At 34.6% G+C, this 20,226-nt stretch overlaps 1 protein-coding gene across 1 annotated transcript in view; it reads left to right on the plus strand.

Annotated features, from left to right (window-relative positions):
* Positions 1–377: 377 nt before the first annotated feature.
* LOC143250919 (CD109 antigen-like) overlaps positions 378–20,226 on the plus strand; it is a 159,016-nt gene continuing 139,167 nt past the window's right edge. The window contains exon 1 of the mRNA XM_076502105.1: positions 378–421. The gene's annotated coding sequence lies outside the window, so the exon portion shown is untranslated. The remainder of the gene's footprint in view (positions 422–20,226) is intronic.

The following is a 20,226-nucleotide window of genomic DNA, read 5'->3' on the forward strand; positions in this document are numbered from 1 at the left end:
CCTTTCAGCACTAAAGATGGCGCTGCTAGACAATAATTAAAGTATGAAAAATTATCGTGTCTGCGTTGTCAAGTGAAACCGATCAATGATTATAAGGTTATAAAAACAATCAGAACACAGGTGTTTCCACTAATACCTGAGGTTTGGTGCGGTCATATGATTACTATTATAAGGTAAACTGCGAATTTGATTGATTTGATATTTCTTATATTCAATATTCTTATCCTAAGGTAGGAAAAAAATTGTGTTGTGAGTTATTGTTTTACAACTGATTGTCCAGTAAGGTAGAACTCAGTTGTATGTTTTACAACGTCAGTATAGCTTTATTTAACTCCGTGTTCGAGTTCCTCGTTAAGGCACATGGTCACCAATATTTAACACAAGCGTTTGCTGAACAGCAGAAATAGGAAAACAGTAGCTGGTAAGTCGGCTATTCTATCGTTTTATTTATTGTACTGATTGGTTTAATTTCTATATTTATCCGTATGTGTCTTCTTGTTAACGCATCCTGGCTGCGAATTTTGTACACGGAATTATCTAAAAAAATGTGTCACCGAATAAGTTTCTCTGTTGTTTATTTTGTACAACCAACATTAAATAATTAGGATTTGAAACGTTACGAACCATAAAAATATTTTAAGCATACTGAAAAAAAGACCAAGCATAACGTTGTATCAAAATCACGTTTTTTGTCATCTCTTGTGTTTTGCCTTTATAAAAAATTATCTCGTTTCGGACAAATTTAGTAGTTTCTTTATATATTCAAAATCAGTTCCCGCTAGTACAGCGGTAAGTTTACGGATTTACAACGTTAAAATCAGGGTTTCGACTCACCGCGGTGTACTTAGCAGATAACCCGATTTAACTGTGATATAAGAAAGCGCATACACACACACACACACATATCTAAAAAATATTTCAGTAATTGTATATGACTGATGAAATGTTAGTGCTGAAGAGAAAGGTAATTATGTTTATTTTATATTAGTTAGGTTATACTGTGGATTATAGGTTTAGTAAATATGCAGTGCAGTTTCCAGTTAAATTGAAACGAGATATGAGTGATTTTGGAAATATTATGGTGATTATGCTTTCGAATATTTCTAGTTTCACCGTGATTTAGAACTCTAGCTCCCAGAGTCCTCTGAACAGTTCCAAACGTTAACGTGTGACTCAGTTTAGAGATAATTATTATAGTCTGAGAATTCCATTCGAGTCATTTTTCCTCCTTTCCTGTTTCCTGTCACGAGTAAACGAAGAGAAAAATGTAGCTTGATAGTCATGGAACTACAGGTATTATATAGCTACGATACGCTGTGGGTGTATAATTGGTGTATTACGTGCGTACTATTTACTGACAAACTCGTCAAAATCAACTGTCGAAGGTTTCTTTACAAAAGATCCTATCTAAATCTTTCAGATGAAACGTGAAACTTTACAATTAAGATATTAACTTGTCGAACTCGATGTGCTTTTCCTTCGTTCAAGCAAAGACGCGAATCGTTGTTCAGCAGAAAGGAAGATATAGAATAGGGGTTGTGGAGATTTTTATGAATAGGGTTGGGAATAAATAACAGTAAAATAATATTATCAGTCCTATTATAGTGATCTTATCTCTAGATTAAGTTAGAACTTGATAAAGAAATATGTGTCAGCTTTTTCTGAAAGAGAAAACGAATTTGAACTTCGGCCAGTTTGTTGAATGTAACAAAGATACTTAGTGTTATAGCTAGGTAGTTAGGGCGCTCGTCTCGTAATCCGAGGGTCGCGGGCTCGAATTCCCGTCGCACCAAACATGTTTGCCCTTTCAGCCATAGGGGCGTTATAATGTTACAGTCAATCCCACTATTCGTTGGTAAAAGAGTAGCCCAAGATTTGGCCGTGGGGTTGGTAAATAGCTGCTTTCCCTCAAGTGTTACACTGCTAAAGTAGGGACGGCTAGCGTAGGTAGCTCTCGTGTAGCTTTCTTTGCGCGAAATTCAAAACAAACCAAACCAATAGTGGGTGTCAGATGATATTATTATATCTCAGTTCTTGTACTCGACAAGTTTCGTATAGCTTCTGTTTCTAACAAAAGTGTTGTGTCAAATAAATAAATCGTGACGTTCTTTAAATTAACGTCTTCTTATATGTGTTTAACTACATATACATGTATATTTAACACAAAGTTAATGGGGTGTATAATAACTACCCAAGGACAACTAATGGCGTTTTTAGAACTCTAAAAAAACTATTTTAGTATTTCATATTTCAGGCAAATCTATCAAACTGTAAGCCACTGAGGGATTAGAATGGTTTAAGTGCTGGTCTAAAGAAGATTAGACATCCCTTTACGTAGCTCTAGAAAAGTACTTCTGTGTTCAGATATATATATATATATATAGACGTGTGTGTATTAATATATCATAAATAACATCTGTGTGCCTGTATATGTATTTTCGTATAGAACAGTGGAATATAGATAAGATTCGTATGTAAAAAATAAGCAGCAATCATACGTAATCATTTGTACAATTCTAGAAAATAGTGTAAATAGATTCTTAGAGTCTAATGACTTTGTTAATTAGTGTTACCACAAAATTACTGTTAGTAACATCCATGTCACACTCCTATGTTAAAATGATTCAAGTGGTCCACTCCACACTAAAGATTGGATCCTGTAAAAATAACATTTGGCTATTGAGGTTTTATAACAATCTAAGATTTTTGGAAAGTCCTTGTAGTCATATATAACTAATCAAGAACCCGTTTAGCACCCTACCTGGCCATAAAACATTCAAGGGGAAGAAAGAACTTTAAGATTCCTTGTAATAAAAGATAGCTATACATGTAGAATCCGTTTAGTACCTTCTTGGGCTAAAAACATCCGAGGTAACAAAAGATCCTTAAAACACTTAGAGTCCTAGATAGTTATCATCAATAATCTATTGAACAGGTGCTCAATCAAAACCCTTTAAAGCTAATGAAAAAGAAAAAAATGAAATATGTGAATTTTTATATTACACCCTACACGAACCCACTTTCCAAAGAGTGTACAAATCAAAAGAAGTTCCTTAGAATTATCTATTATGTTGTTATAAACAATAACATCATGGTTTATTATTATAACTGTACATTTTAAAGCGTTTCTCTGGGTTTTATAAAGTGAGAACTTCGTATAAATACACATTTATATATGTGTATGCAATAGAAAATATCAAAGTTAGCACTTGTTTTAATATTGCACCAAAGTAAAATGTTTAATAATTATCATAAGATGGTGAAACTCCTCGAGCTCTATAAACTAATCAAACAACGTCATCACAGTGGATGGACCATTGTCGTCTTGAAAATATCCGCCATTTTTTTAATTTTTTTTTTTGCTAGAAGCTAAAACTGGTGGTTTGTAGAACGGCTAACAACTTCCAATATTCATTTTTTTCGCAACTTCCTGCGCATTGTTGTTGTTGTTAAAATTGATGGTTCTGCTCCACATTTTGTGTCACTTGTCAATTTTTGTGTCACTGAATGACTATTAATCTTCAAGCATTCGTTTTGTGAAGGTGATTTTTTTTCACTTTGTCATAACTGGTCATGATGTTTTTTTCGCATGTTCAACCTGAAAGGCTCCTTATGCAATATGGGGCTGAATGAACAAGTTAGTAGTCCCAAGATTCAGGTATAACCGTACCTAAATTGTAGCTGCTTATCATAGAAAAAACATCCAGAATGAATAAGTCCTATTAACGTGTTCACTGACATATCGCAGGTTTGAATCTTGGAACTTTGGAACTTTCAAATCGTATCCTGGCCAAGCCAGTAAACCACACCCAATCTGGTCATAATGAAGAACTGGAAATAATAGTAGCGACAAAAAAATTATTTATGAGCCAGTTCGTACAAGCACACACAAACACATTGAAACATACATATCGAGAAAATTTGAATGGAATAATTCACTTACTTTTCATTTTATGGTTATTGTGGGGGCGTATCTTAAATTCCTACAAGCCTTCTATGTATTTTGCAGGCAGCCATTACAACAACAACAAAAACAATAAAGATCAGAGAAATTTCAGCAGGTGTAACATCGTCTATTCTGCTAAGTTGTTGGTCACACGAGTTTATAATATGTTTCTATTACTAACAGTTAATAAGCGAGAAATTTAGCTAATTAGTCAAAATTACAAACATCTTTTCGTTATTACATAAGTGGTTCTACCAGTATTCACGACCCTGCAGGCGGTTAGCCACCTACAGAGATAATAATGTGTGAGAACGTGGCGGTTTCTTTCGGAAACAGGTGTTCTAAACGCGCTTGTGAGGCGGCAAATCCCTGATTATTCTTTGGAAGTTTTGGCTAAAATCACAGACTTTGCTTTCTACACTCGGACGTGTCTGCGGATTCTACAGAAATACCAGTTGATTTCAAGTCTGTACTTTCGTTTCAAATGTAATAGGGTTTACCCCAAATCTTTAAAATTGAATTTGGTTTTATTAGCATATAACCCTATCTGAAAACATACTTTAATCGGTTAACAATGAAATAAAATATTGTAAAAGTATGAAGGAATAAATGGTTATTATTATATCGAAAATCAAAAGTACAACACTCGAGTCGTTTCCTAGTTTTTACCTATACATGTTTTCTTTACACAAAATAAATTTGTAGACGATTTTGAGTAATCAATAAAACTCCGAAACGTGTTTGCGCCTAGAAAAGGTTTCAGCTTTTTTTTTATTTGCATTAGGCCTAACAATAAAATATGAGCTGCTTTCACCAAGATATTATTTTCTGTTTATTTAGACTATGACGTCCATACACGTGTACAAGATGTTTACTTGCAAATTCATGTAAAAAGAAATACGTCACACCCTTAATGTCTGTCTGTCCTCTGGTGGGACAGCAGTATGTCTATAGATTTACAACGCTAAAATCAGGGGTTCGATTCCTCTCGCTCAATACAGCAGATATCCCTTTGCTATAAAACAAACATATTCAGAAACCCATCGTATACCAGTTTTTAATATAAAACAAATAAGTTTTTAATTTTTTTATGTTTCAATATAAATGAAAAAAGCATTCATATTTTTTTAGTTTGTCAAATTGTAAAGAATTTAAGACATTCCAACCTTTATAAAGCTCCTTTTATACTTGTGATTTTCATTGTAAAAAATTATCTCCACACTAGCTTGGTTGATTAATTATTGTTAAGACCAAAGCTATCTGAACTGCTCTGCTCATCGCGGGTGTCAAAACCAGGTATTAGCTTTATGATCCCATAAACTTACTGCCGAACAACCTGTTAATTAGGCACGACATGGCCAGGTGGTTAGGGCACTTGACTCACAATCTGATAGTCGCAGGTTCGAATCTTCGCACCACCAAACAGGCTCGTTCTTTCAGTCCTGGGGCGTTATAATGTGAATGTCAATTCTATTATTCATTGGTAAAGAGTAACGCAATAGATGACCTTGGTTGATGATTACTAGCTGCTTTTCCTCTAGTTTTTCACTGCTTAATTAGGGACTGCTAACGCAGATAGCTCTCGTGTAGCTTTGCGCGAAATTCGAAATGGGCAAACAAAACCTATTGACTGAAAGTGTAGTAACGTGCTTTAGGAGAAGACTTGATACAGTTAATTGATCTAGCATTTGTTTTAAAATGAGGAATAATATCAGTTGGTTATACTGTAATATTATGCTTCATAGTTTTGTTTTAAAAACGCATCTCTTAGAATAATATGTATATAACCCTCCTTGTCTTCATTATGTAGTTTTATTCATTAACTTGCAAATGTCTATTGAAAAAAATTAATGGTAATTTTCCTAAAATTAATGCTGAATAAATATAAAATGTACAGTCAAGACTTGGATCAGAGCGTACGTGCAATATGGTTTTCTAGTGAGCCATTTAGAACCGTCTTTTGTAAGTTAGTATGTAATTTCATTAAGGAAAACTGCACTGCGTTTGATTTCATCCAAAAAAGATAGCTGCAATGCATTGTTGGCAAAAGTATTTTTGGTTCAATGTAGAGAGTGTATCTAGGGCAATTGAGATCTCAGTTTCACTAAGTAGCCTAGTAATCTTTTTCGACGATAGATGCCACCATTCCTTATCATTTTACTGAGCGCCAGAAAAGACTGCAACCGAATTGAGCGCTTTTTGATAGTGGTGTGTATATGATACCGAAATTAATATATATATGTAAGCCGAAGAAATAATAGATATATATATATATTCATACACATTCCTCTTTTATGTATTTTTCCATTCTTGCTCCTCTCTTGGAAATATTTATTTCAGTTGGTTAACTTAGGAAATCTCGTTTCATTCGTAAAATTCCCTCACAAGAAAAAGAAACAGTTTTGTTCATAATAATAATGAGCAGTTGATGCTGATATCGATATGAAACTTTAGGAATAACAAAGAAATTAATAATTTTCGTCTAATCTTTTCTTAAAAGAAAAACTTTTGATATATATAAATATATATATATACTTTTCTACGATGTGGAGTTCAGGAGATATAGAGCGTGAATGACAGACATTTGTATATATATATATATGTATATATACACACATATAACTGTTGTTTTCTTGATGAAACATGATTGTTGGACGAATGTTTTTAATGATTTTCTCTGTCCCTCATGCTACAATTGTCGTATATTTGTGGGGACTAACTATATATCTGTGCTTTAATGTTTCATTCCGATTTTACTTCAACAATTAGAATACCTTAGAAACAACAACTAAACCTATTTATAGAAATAAACTTGTGTCATTTAATGTTTGCAAAACTGCAGAATGGACCTTCTACGCTATGTCCTCGCAGTGATCAAACCTTGAATTGTATTGATATGTACGTTTTGACTTACAGCCGAGCCACTGAGAACGTAATGTAATGACCCCTTACTACAAAGTAACACTCAGACGTAACCGCGTTACGGTATCACTTACTTGCCTGTTACAATCGGTTAAAACAAGAGTGTGAATTATTTTGTACTCTAATTATCTCGAAAGTTATCATTTTGAAGACGTTAGATTTTTTAAATAAAAGTCGTAAGAGATATAGTATGTGCACAGCGTGCTTTCTTTTCTTATGTCACAGGACAGTGATTTACAAGATTAATATGTTCCACTAACTTTTGTGAGGGGGCGAAGAGCCTATAGAAAATTTGACGTGATGGATAACACTGAGGTCTAAATGTGTTTTTCTCATTATGCAGTTCTTACTATATGAATCTTATTAACTTCAAAACACATACCTTTGAATTTTTAAATATATTTTAGTAATGCTGGTTTTGAAATACTATTCCTAAAAATAGAGGATTAAAGCGACGTAAGAAAGTAATAAAAGCGTGGTAAATCATAAACGTTATGCCTACATATTTCACAGAACTGGAATGCTTGTCACAAAAACAAAATATTATATTTTTACTCTGTATATGTTACAGGCATTTCAGGATAAGCACTCAGGGTCTGAACCTATTTTAAGACTATACTAAAGATGTGGAAGGTTGCATTGCACAGCGAAATTAATATTTATATACAGCTTTTAACCCACCCAAAATAGCGTGCTACGTTCTTCAATGATTAATATTGGCTCATTTTAATTATCGACAGCACTGTATAAATATCGGGTTAAAGAGACTCATTTTAATTATTAATGTCAATAGTACAAACATCGGGTTAAAGAGACTCATCTTAATTATTAACACCAGTTATATAAACTTCAGGTTAAACAGATTCATATTTATTATTAGCATCAGTAGTATAAACACTGGGTTAAACAGATTCATCTTAATTATTAATACCTATTGTATAAACTGCGAGTTAAACAGGATCGTATTAAATATTAATATTAATAATGTAAACATCGGGTTAAAGAGACTCATCTTAATTATTAATATTAATATTATAAAGTTCGGATTAAACATACTTGTTTTAATTATTAATATTAGTTGTATAAACTTTAGTTAAACAGATTCATCTTAATTATTAATATTAATCACATTAATTTCTGGTTAACCACACTACACTGTAAATATTGGTATTATGATTAAACTTTCAGTTAAACCGAGTCGTGTATTGTAACGTGTACATTTTCTCTTATTGTGATAAAGTGTAAATAGAAGTATGATACAATTGTATAAAAAGTTTAACCATCCTTCTCAGCAAACACGTGGGCAGATCTGACAGAAGAGACTTGAAGAGAAATCAGATACGTTTAATTAATTTCGAATGCATAACTTGATTATTAGACAACCATCATCACCCACATTAATTCTTATTTCTGGCGTTCACCGTAAGCACATTTAGTTCTGGTTTATGGCGTGTGTATGTGTTTCTTATAGCAAAGCCACATCGGGCCGAATGGAATCGAACTCCTGATTTTAGCGTTGCAAATCCGTAGACTTACCGCTGTATTGGCGGAAGGGCTGGTTTATGGCGTCAATCACATTTCCAAAACTCTTGGTATTGTTGTTGCACAAAAATATAGCTAATAAAAGGTGGGGGGAGTCTCCTAAACTAACTTAATCTTACCTGAAAGAAATTCAAACACCGCGACTATCAAGGATTCCATCTTGTTCTAAAGTTCTTTGTTCTTTTGAATTAACCATAAAGCTACGTTGGAAGTCCGCAGACATACCACTGAGCCACTGGGGAATTTGGCCTGGCATGGCCAAGCGCGTAAGGCGTGCGACTCGTAATCCGAGGGTCGCGGGTTCGCGCCCGCGTCGCGCCAAACATGCTCGCCCTCCCAGCCGTGGGGACGTCATAATGTGACGGTCAATCCCACTATTCGTTGGTACAAGAGTAGCACAAGAGTTGGCGATGGGTGGTGATGACTAGCTCCCTTCCTTCTCGTCTTACACTACTAAATTAAGGACTGCTCGGTGCAGTGGGCTAACAACCTACTCACTTAAATACCTGTTGAAGAATCCGCAAGCGATTGCGGCCCTATGTTCCTTGATGGAATCTAATGGTGATAACTAACTAACTAACTGGGGATTTGTTGTAAAGAACTAATTGGGTTAACGATTAGAATAATTTTCCTTTTGCAAGAGGAAAGCTTTGAAAGTAAAAAAAAAAAATCAATAGATCTTGCCAATTGATGGTCTGTTTCTCATGCTCTAAGTCTAAATTAAAGCGCAAAATAACTGTATCATAATAACAGCTGTTGTTTCGAATGAAATTGAATACTCGTTTATAATCACTGCACATATCATCTTCGCATCTTCAAGGTTTAAATTATATACAAGTGGCAAGCACTCATAGGTTCAATTATATTCCATTAAGTTAATAAGTCACGATGCTTGCGTATTACGGTTTGTTGTTAAGCAAAACGAATACACACTAGATGTGCCGCCCGCGAGTACCGAAACTCAGTTGCTGAGCTACTTAGATGTTTGGAGCGTTCATGAAAAGGGTTTATTTGTTTGTTTGTTTGTTTTAATTTCGCGCAAAGCTACACAAGGCTATCTACACTAGCCGTCCCTAATTTAGCTGTGTCAGACCAGAGGGAAGCCAGCTAGTCATCACCAGCTGCCGCCAACTCTTGGGCTACTCTTTTACCAACGAATAGTGGATTGACCGTTACATTATAATGCCCCCCACGGTTGAAAGGGTGAGCGTGCTTGGTGTTCATGAAAAGGGAGAGATATCATAAGTTGAAGTGTCGCAAAAGCACAGGAAATCTTCATAAATATGAGAAAATAAGCCACTTCAGCAGAAGTTAAGTGTTTACCAAAACGTTTTAGAACCATAAAGTACTCTCGAAACTACAGTCCTTGATGGGAATGTTGAGAATTATAAGGCTATGCATATCAAAAAGTATACAGTACAGGTTCACCACGATTGAACTTGAGTATTAATACACAAGTTAGAAGAAGTGTAAACGTAATTCACTACTTGTAAAAATTACAGTTGTAGTATGCAGAAGTGCTGTGCGCTCTCTAGTCTCTTTACGTAACTGCGTTCGATAAATATTTATGTTTACGTATGTTTTGTGTAAAATATTACTCAATGAAGTGACTAAATTATTTTCACTCCTGTTGCCTATTGTTCTACGCTATTCATTAATGGTGCCACGTACGCCTTCTTATGGGTAGTGCTTCTGTAAAGTTGAACAAACCAACTGAAAGTAGGCAGCAATGTTTTTCACTAAAGGGTGAGACGACATCCTTGAGAATACAATCCTCCTTATAATTTGACAGTAATAATCAACAGTGACGTAGATAGCCCACGTGCTCAGAAAAACATAATATTATTATTATTTTTTTTTTTTTTGCATAAATGCTATGTTTTATCAGTATGAAAAAGGTTATACCATTTTAAAATTTCTATCTCCAGTAAAGGCTCTCTGTTCACCATCTGCTCACCTGTAGCTTTTATTGTGTTTCGTGTAATAAATAAATATGTTTACTGTTATTCACCTTATTGAAGTCTTTGTCTTTTTCACAACTCCATTAAAGTCAAAAAATTCTAATTTACTTCGCGACAAATTTCCTGATGGAGCTCCCTGTGATCTTGAATATCCTACCAGATTATTACTGAGTTAAATCAATGAACCTCAGAACGTTACATAATCAAATTACTCACTTTTTTCCTTCTATTTTTCAGCAATAAATTAGATAATTTATTATAATTTTTCTACGATTTAAAAACACAAAAATTTAACTAAGAAACACGATTCTTAAAAATAGCAAACTCATTAATTAATAGTGATTTCATTTATTTTAAAGGTAAGAAAGAAAATGTATTCCACAAAACATATGGTCAAAACTGTGGCTCGGAGTCCTATTTTTTCCCCAATTTTCCCCAATGGCACAGTGGTATGTTTGCAGAATTATACTGCTAGAAACCGGGTCTCAACATCAGTGGTAGGCAGAGCACAGATAGCCCATTGTGTAGCTTTGTGCTTAACTGAAATAAACAACACAAATTCCAATGGATTTTATGTTTTGAAAATGTTATAAAATAATTAACAATAATTTGTATATATACATCAGAACAGGAAACAAACTATCACAAAATAATTGTCAAAAATATAAAATAATAACAGTAATATCATTTGTTTATATGTCTTTAACAATTTCCCTTTATTGTTGTAAAACGTAGAAAAATGAACCAATAATTGTTCTTAGTGTTTACGAATATAATCTACAGGTTCGCAGTATTGTACAATATATGAACATATCTTTTACGAAAAATCACCTCTTGCTAGGGTTGCGTATGTTAAATACAGTAAGTGTAGAATAAATAATAGCCAACAGCAATTTTAATCTAAGATGTGTTGTGACTCTGTTAAGGACATTTCGAAACCGCTTTACATTATATTTTACCACTCCTTTACTAGAACACCCTGTAATTAGTCTGAATTTTGAAAACAAAAACACAGCCTAGCGATATCATAAGAACACTAATTATTTTCACACTTTTAGAATACGTTTCTAACATATGATATTTCAGTATTTCGTATGGTTGGGTCTGGCATCATAACTAGCGAACCAGAACTGTAAATCCGAGAATTTAAGATTCGCAACCTACATCGAGGCTGTGGGTGCTTAACAGTCAAATTCTACTATTCTTTCAGACAATCGTAGTCCATGTGTTAATGGTTTAAGTTGTTAAGTAGCTTCTTTTTTCTTTTGTCTTCGACTCTAAACTTAGGGACAGCTAGTTCATTCAGCGGCTTCGTGCGAAGCTCTGAAACAAGTAATTCATGTGTGGTGAACAAAGCTCTTGTACAGATAGTTGAGTACATTGCGTTATACGAAAATCAACAAGTCACGTGACAATACAGCACACATAAGTTCTAGTGAAATGGTTTGTATCAGAACTACATCTTTACATTGTTTGATGATTTGTTGGTACTGTGATGTCACCGAAAATAGATCGTTTTTGGGCACAATATGTAACTGTCCTTTCCAACATAAAATGTTCTTACATTTACATAATAGAGATGTGTTAAAATCGTAAATTTAAAACTTCCAAGACTTCGATTTCTTTTATACATAATGACATTGGAATATGGTACCAGGAACATTCAGAAAGATGTTTTCAAAAAGTCGTACCTGTGACATTGTAAGCAAAGTGAGGATTCTTGTGATGGTTGAGAATTCACGAAGTTCTTTGACCAAAGTTGTCTCAGGAAACAGTATGCAACTTAATCAAAAAGAATCTCCGTTTATAAAAGCTGCGCAAATCACGTGCACACAGTTTACTTTCTTAGCATATTGGTTTAGCCATCACATATCTCGAGCAGCTGCAGACTGAAATAGTATTTATACTATTCTGTATGAAGATACAAAATGTTCGGATGCAGTACCAATGGATTTGTTTGTGATAAGACTGTTGAAACTGGCACTGTAAAACTATCATCTTGTTATGGAAAGCATGCAGGGAGGGTTGATGTGCTTTGGACACGAAAGGCTTACGGTAGATCCTTTTCCAATGGAAACTACACTGCATCACTATTGCCAAAATGTACGATCATAAGATCGAGCATGACCGGACGTGATGAGGCTTTCACAACAACAAAAAACATCAAAATGTGTCAAGATTCGTAACACTGAAAACGAAAGACAAATTGGAAGAATAAAGATGCGTATAATTTCCTGAGCAAAATATGATCGAAAAGAAATCAAATCATACTTGTTTTAATTTCTTGCGTATGAATCAAAGATGCAAAGCGTACAAAACATTCAGAAGAAATCAACAGAAATATAATATTCTACAATACTAACTATGTACATATACACAAGTTATCATGCGACGTCTATAGACAAGAGAGAAATAATAACAGTAAAGCCACAGAAAAAAGGTTTTTTCAACGTAAAGAAACGAAATGAATGATTTATGCGAAGCTCTATGTGAGATAATACTGCACTCATACAAGTTATGATCAATTTTATCTTTGTCGAGTTTGTTTTGTTTTGTTTTTTGTTATTGTTATCAAACGGGTTTTTCTTCAAGCGCTTGTCTTATGAAACAGATGACAAAGAAAAACACGAAATGCTGAAACTCTCATAAAAGGAGGGGGGAAGAATATAGAGAGAAATAAAATATTATTGCTGACTTGAAAGTTTTCAAAGTGAGATGTTTCTTATGGATCTTAAAACTGTGTTTTGATGAAAATCTATCTCGACTGCTTTACTTTAGTCGCCCTCTGAACAACGTATTGTGTTTCACTCGTACGTGCCTTTGAAGTAGTTTCGGGCGCCGTCACGCCTAAAAGACACGGAGACTGAAACATCACAGATTATAACAAGCACAAAAATTAAGAAACATTATTAAGGTTTGTGGTTATTTTATTTAAATAATTATCGTCGAATATAATTACTGTCATACTTGTGGAATCTGATGATGAAACTGACTGAATATAAAGAGTATTAATTAGGTACTTTCAGTGATAAATTTTATAAACCGTAGTGTAACTTAAGGGAAATTTGAAATATCATTTTGTTTAAATTCTCTGTAAAAAGGCATGGAATAGCTGAGAGAAACTAAAGTATTATCTAGTTTAAATTGTCTCTATAAAGCACAGCATGACGTATATTTTCCTGTATATAACTAAGTGAAGATTTCTAGGACATGTTGAAACAATACAGTTTGGAATCCTTACAGAATAAACATACAATATCCATTGTACATCCTTGTTCGCCACATGTGTCCCGACCTCGCCTGAACAAAACGTGACTATTCTAGTGTTATCCAGTTCCATTCTTACACCTTACATTAAACTAACATAACGTAGTCTAATTCGCCATGCAGTTCATTCCTATTTCTATTCACCATTAAAGAGTAACATGATATTAAATGACTAGTTAGGTATGTCGGTTTCAAGTAAAGAACCGGTTTTAGTTTCGTTTAATTTTCACTTGGTACTAGTTGTGAACAACCTTAGAAGATTTTGTTTGGTGTAGAATATATTTGTATATTTCCTGGTATTTCTTGTACAATGGACAGTAACTGAAGCTAATTTTAACTCAAATGGCAAGTTGAATAATAACGATTCGCGTGAAATATTTAACCTAAATTGAGTGAGCTGAATCAGAACAGAAAACTGAATTTCTCAGTAGAACGACTGGAAGAACGGCCAAAGACGAAGAAAAAAAAACTTGAAATGAATTACAACTAAATAAAATTGTAGTACAGAAACAATATGATTCGGATATAAAAAGCATTTATATTACCTTATGACTATATGGTGGTTCAAGTGACTAGCATACATGAAATTATATGATGACTCATGACACTAACACTCAAAAACTACATGATGTTTCATATGAGTAACACTTAGCTGACTGCATGACTGACATCCAAATAACTTCGTGATGGGTTAACTGAGACACTTAAAATTACACGACGTCTCAGAGGACTACTACACAGAGAACTGTATTGTAGCTTAGGTTACTATTTCTCCACTGGTCACTAAAAACAATATTTTAGATTTAATGTTAACTTCTAGTATAGAAATGGTTTAGAGGGTGGAAATTATAGAACATTCGGGTGCAAGTGATTATTGCTCTATTTAGTTCAATGTTTTCTTACACATGGAAACCAGGTATAGTAATATTTTGGCTATAAACTTTTTAAAAAAAGTAAATTTCGAAGGGTACGGCAAGAATTATGTGTTGTAAGTTGGGCATCTGAGAAATTTGGACACACTGATTACATGTGGACAATTTTTTAAGACAGACATATGCCTTATAGAAATAAAAAGCTGGCTGCAAGAAAAAAAAAAACAGGTTGGCTCACGAAGGATGCAAGAGATAAAATTAAAGATAAACATCATAAATGTAAGAATTTTAAACTTCCTGGTATTATAGAAGAATTATAAAGTTGATGAAACAGAAAATTAGAACATCAAACAAAAGGATGCATTTAGAAAAGGTTTTCACTAAATATGACAAATCAGTATGAATTTCTTTACATACATTTAGGGTAAACAAAATGTGAAGGTGGTTTAATAGTTTTGTTTTTGAATTTCGCACAAAGCTATTTGTGCTAGCCGTCCCTAATTTAGCAGTGCAAGACTAGAGGGAAGGCAGCTAATCATCACTACTCACCGCCAACTCTTGAGCTACTCTTTTACCAACGAATAGTGGGATTGACCGTTTAATTTTAACGCCCCCACGGCTGAAAGGGCGAGCATGTTTGGTACGACGGGGTGTTAAGATGGAAGTAGGACCTTTGATGGATGATAAAGGAAAGTTTGTATTTGATAATTATAAGATGGCTGGATTATTACATTGTGCCTTTTCTCTAGTATTTACTGATGAATATTTAAACAATATTCCATATCTTGAACAGTTGATAAAGGGAAATGAGATCAAACTAGATGACTGCATTAATTCTGAACTGGTTAAGAAAAACTGAGAAATTTAAAAGACAATAAGTCTTCAAAGATTTTAAAGGAGGTTAAACATTGGATATGTGAACAACTTGCCACTAATTTTTGTCAGGCCTAGAATAGTGGGCAGGTACCAGATGATTGGAAGTTAGCTTATGTTACTCCTATTTTCAAGGAAGATGGTAAAAACTGTACCAATAATTACAGACTCATTAGTCTTACATCAGTTGTGGGAAACGTTTTGAAAAGTCTGACATAATTTGCTTTGCAAAGTCATTTAACAACATTTAGAAACTTACTGGGCAGTCAGTACAGTTTTACTAAGAGAAAATCATTCTTTTGAACATTCTTTCAAAAGGTTACTGCTTAAGTAGATGAAAGTAAGGGTTTAGATTTAGAGTATCTGAATTTTTAGAAAGCATTTGACAAGGGTAGGAGTCATCTTCTGCTGAGACAGTTTAATGTTTCTAACAGGGTGGTTGGCCTTTGGAGTGGGTTGCCTTCTGATGTTGTAGAGGCAATACATTTAAGTGAATTTAAAAAAAGCTTGATAACTATATGAATGATAAGGTCTGGCCTTGAAGGGTTTTATTTATTTATTAAACAGTGTTAGTTTAGACTAAAGAATGGGACAGCCTTGGTGGATCAATAAATAGGTCTATTGTTGTCTCCAAACATTATGTCATATTAGCTAACACACCGTAAAATAAATACCCAAGTAACAAAATTGCTAGTTAGCTCCACTGACTAACCCACAGAAAATTGCATAACGACTCAAGTGATTAGCATATACGAAACTATATATGGGAACTGAAATTAATAATATACAAAGACTACCATAAGTAGAAGATCAGAATCTGTTTCGTACATACACTTGGGGGAAGGGGGGCTAAATTTTGGAAAATTTTCACACTAAATGAATATCATGATCTCACATTGTTGCTGTAGTTTATTGACTTATTATCCAATTATTCTCGCTGCAAGTTAAATCGTGACCAGCCATTATCGTCATCCATCACTTGATTCCTGTATTTGCTCTTAATACATAGAATTATCCTTTATCTGGGCACTAATGTAATCAATAACAGCGTTGTGTGTTGAGTGGAAAAAAATGGATAACACATAACTTGTTTTGTAAGTTCATTCTGGAAAATGATAACGCCAGTCAAACGAACTGTAAGCCATCAAGAAGATTAGATTATTTGTGTAATATATAAAAACACCAAGTGATAAGACTGCTACCAGATTGCGCTGTCAGTTGCATTTCAATCACATAACACATTCTTCAGTAGCGTAGTGATTAATCAATGGATTTTAGTCTTAAAAGTACTTACTTTATACATTTGGTCATTAGTTTTATTGGACAGTCATTTTATTGAATGAACCCTGGCCCTACTTCTGAGAGCCTAAATACCATCAGTAAAGAACACATTTCATCTTATCGAAACACCCTTTCCATCAGGCTATTCAGACGAAATTAAAGGAGCTTCGTATCCTTACGTTCTCTGCATGAGAGCTGCAATGAATACTGGTTTATTTTCTAACTTACAAGTAACAACAAATGTATAGTGTGTCAATTGTCCAGATCATGGCTAAGAACAAGTCTCTATCTACTGTCCTGTTCATGGATGACAACAGAACCGTGACCGTTGTCTAGTTGCTGGCTAGAAACTAGACTTTGTCCGTTGTCCTTTTCATGGCTGACAATAAAACTCTGCCGTTGTTCTGTTCATGGCTGAAAGGAAGACTCTTTTCTCTGATCAATTCTTGGCTGGCAAGAACACATGGTTAGGTGGTTGGGGCGTTCGGCTCTGAGATAAAAGAGTGGCCCAAGAGTTGGCGGTGGGTTGTGATGACTAGCTACCTTCTCTCTAGTCTTACACTGCTAAATTAGAGACGGCTAGCGCAGATTGCTAACGTGTAGCTTTTCGTGAAATTCAAAACAAACAGACAAGAACTTGTGTTCGTTCTTAGTTTTATGCCTTCTAAATGGACAATGCACCTCTTGGAATATATTAACTGAAAACAAGATTGTCTAGTTTTGGAATCTTAGATGCTGGTAACCAAAAGACGAGATAAATCTCGACAAGTTGGCTGGCCAAAGATACGTAGTTTATGAGTAATAGTTGCATGGGGCGGTATTTAAGTATGGTAATATAATTTCTGAATATTGTATGTGTGTGTGTTTTTTATAGCAAAGCCACATCAAGCCATCTGCTGTGTCCACCGAGGGGAATCGAATCCCTGATTTTAGAATTGTAAATCTGTAGACTTACAGCTGTACCAGCGGGGGGCTTCTAAATATTAGTTCTATGGGATGATAATGTAATTTCTGGATGGTAGTCACTCGGATGATCACGTAGTATTTTCTTTGTTTAGAATTTAGCACAAAACTACTAAATGGGCCATCTGTACTCTGTCCATTACAGGTATCGAAATCCGGTTTCAAGAGGTATGAGTTCGCAGACATATTGCTGTGCCACTGGAGAGCACATAGTGTTTTCCAAATTGTTGTATAATTGTGTTTTGATTGGTTAAATAACCACATGCGTTATTGTTTGTTACGAAATTTCTGTTTTGTCATTAGCATTCAGTCACTTTACGTTCCAATTAATTTTGATTAGTTTGGTCGAATAACTTCATATTCTGTTGTATGACTAGTTGGTTGAGGGTGTAGATTTTTGGTGTGACGATTTATATATATCTTATTTAATGAGTTATGCAGTTATGACATTTCAGAAAACTACAGGGTGTCTCAAATAACTGACACCACAAAAACTAGATAGTATCTCAAGTGACTAACATGTACCCAGAAAACTGCAAGGTGACTCAAATGGCTGACACCCAAAAAACTAGATAGTATCTCAAGTAACTTGCATGTACCTAGAAAACTACAAGGTGGCTCAAAGGACTGACACTCACGATGGTTGAGTGAGTAACACGGGAAACTTCATGATAACAGTGAATTATACTCATAAATGAAGTAATATGGTGTTATAAAAATTACTTCTTCATCACTAACAGAGCTGGTGGTACCTGGTAAATGTTTTATCAATAGGCGTCTCTATGTGTTTTTGTATACGTGTATGTGAGTTTTAGTGGAAAACAAACATTCATAAGGTTTTTGTTAAGTTGGAAATCGAATAAAACTTTACATGCAAAAACTGTTAAGTATTATGTCCATGTTTCAGAGATCGAGAAGGGACGTATAGTTTTTATATTAATAATAAAAAAATTCCAAAAATTTCAATATTCAAAGTTAAAATTCTTAATGCTGACAAAAACATGTAACATGATGACTATGAAAGATTGGTTAATATTTTATTTGTTTCTCCAAAGTAGGCAATCTTTCGCAATCCAAAGGTTATTTATATTATTATAAATATTTATTTATATTATCTAAACTTGATGATAATCCCCTTAAAGAAGCAAAAATTCCATAAAAGACAATATTAGATAATGTTACACTTCTTATTTGTTTATTTAAACGTGGCAGTAATTTAGTTTCAAGGACGAAAAAACAAACTTTATGTTTGTCTGTCTTTCCAAACTGGGGAGTTTCTCTTCCCCTTCAACCTTGCACGTGTAATAAGGGATTAAGTTTTAAGTTGTTTTGGCAAAAGTTAGCCAGTGAAAAGAGATAGGACAGAGGTCACAGAACTCCCGGTGGACCATGAAGAAAGTCAGAGGAGGCGGTCCAGGTGTCTTCTGTCCAGAGGGCGCTTGGGAGGCTGGGGATAGTTGGTCTTTGTCTGAGTGGTATGTGTTAGGCTGGTACTCAAGTAGTGAGTTTCTGGATTAAACTTTCGCGCGTTTAAATATTAATGTTTCTATAATGAGTAGGGACAAGATTTTTAATAAACTGGATTTTTTAAATTAGCGTTAATATTGAGTTGAACTGAAGTAGGGTCGGCACCTTTTCAGGGGTGGGTTGAAATGAAGTAGGGTCAGCACCTTTTCAGGGTTGGGATCACAGGATACAAAACTGCTAGAATTCAGGGAAGTACTTTGGTGTGGGGAGTGGAGACAGGAGTACCCAAAGAAAACCCACGTTCACGACCAGGATGCTGAATAAATACTCTGGTGGAATCCGAAAGGAAAAGAAGACAGCATTAGACCACTTCAGAAAGGCTATGTCGATGAAGGTCTGTGGAAATACCGGAAATGTTTGGTTGTAATTCAGAGTGGTTCTTCTGCACCATGATGGTACGGTGGTGACTGTGGGGGCTGAAGATTATCGTTAAATTTGGCATCGCTATGGAAACGCCAGGCCGGAAAGAGCTTTCTGGTTGGTGGGCGAGGAAAGCTTTGGCCGTCGTCGGCAGGTGGTTCGTCTGTTTGTTTTTTATCTGTTGCTATTAAATCCCCACTGGCGTCATTAAATGTTAACTGCGTACTCAGCTTTGTGGAAGGTATTAATTAACTCACTTAACTAATTAAAACTTATTTCTTTAAATCCAAAGCCAAAATTCTGTTTTAAAAAGTGGAAGCATGCCCTATTTCAAGGTCGTTTTTTTAATTACGTATTTCTGTATAGTAACTTGAAACTGTCTGATGGTGGACATGGCTATTTTGTTTTAGAATTTTTGGTTAAGAATATGGATGAGAAAATTACCTTTAGGCGTTGAATGAAAAAACGTACACGTGATGGATCATTGTTATATAAAGATGTTAGCACTATGTATACAATGTTCCAGGCCTTCACGATTAGGTCAGCAAATCGGGGAAGTATACATTTTTGCTACTAATAGAGAACACTGTAGAATCCAGTATTTTGTTTGATCCAAAGCACCAGCCCTGTGTACTAATTAAAGGGCCATACCCTTAATGTTTGCTAGAGATTATTTGTGAGGAAATGACTATCGAACTGAAAAAGAGTTGAT

The sequence above is a fragment of the Tachypleus tridentatus genome, chromosome 5, assembly GCF_004210375.1.
Source record: "Tachypleus tridentatus isolate NWPU-2018 chromosome 5, ASM421037v1, whole genome shotgun sequence".
NCBI lineage: Eukaryota > Metazoa > Arthropoda > Merostomata > Xiphosura > Limulidae > Tachypleus > Tachypleus tridentatus.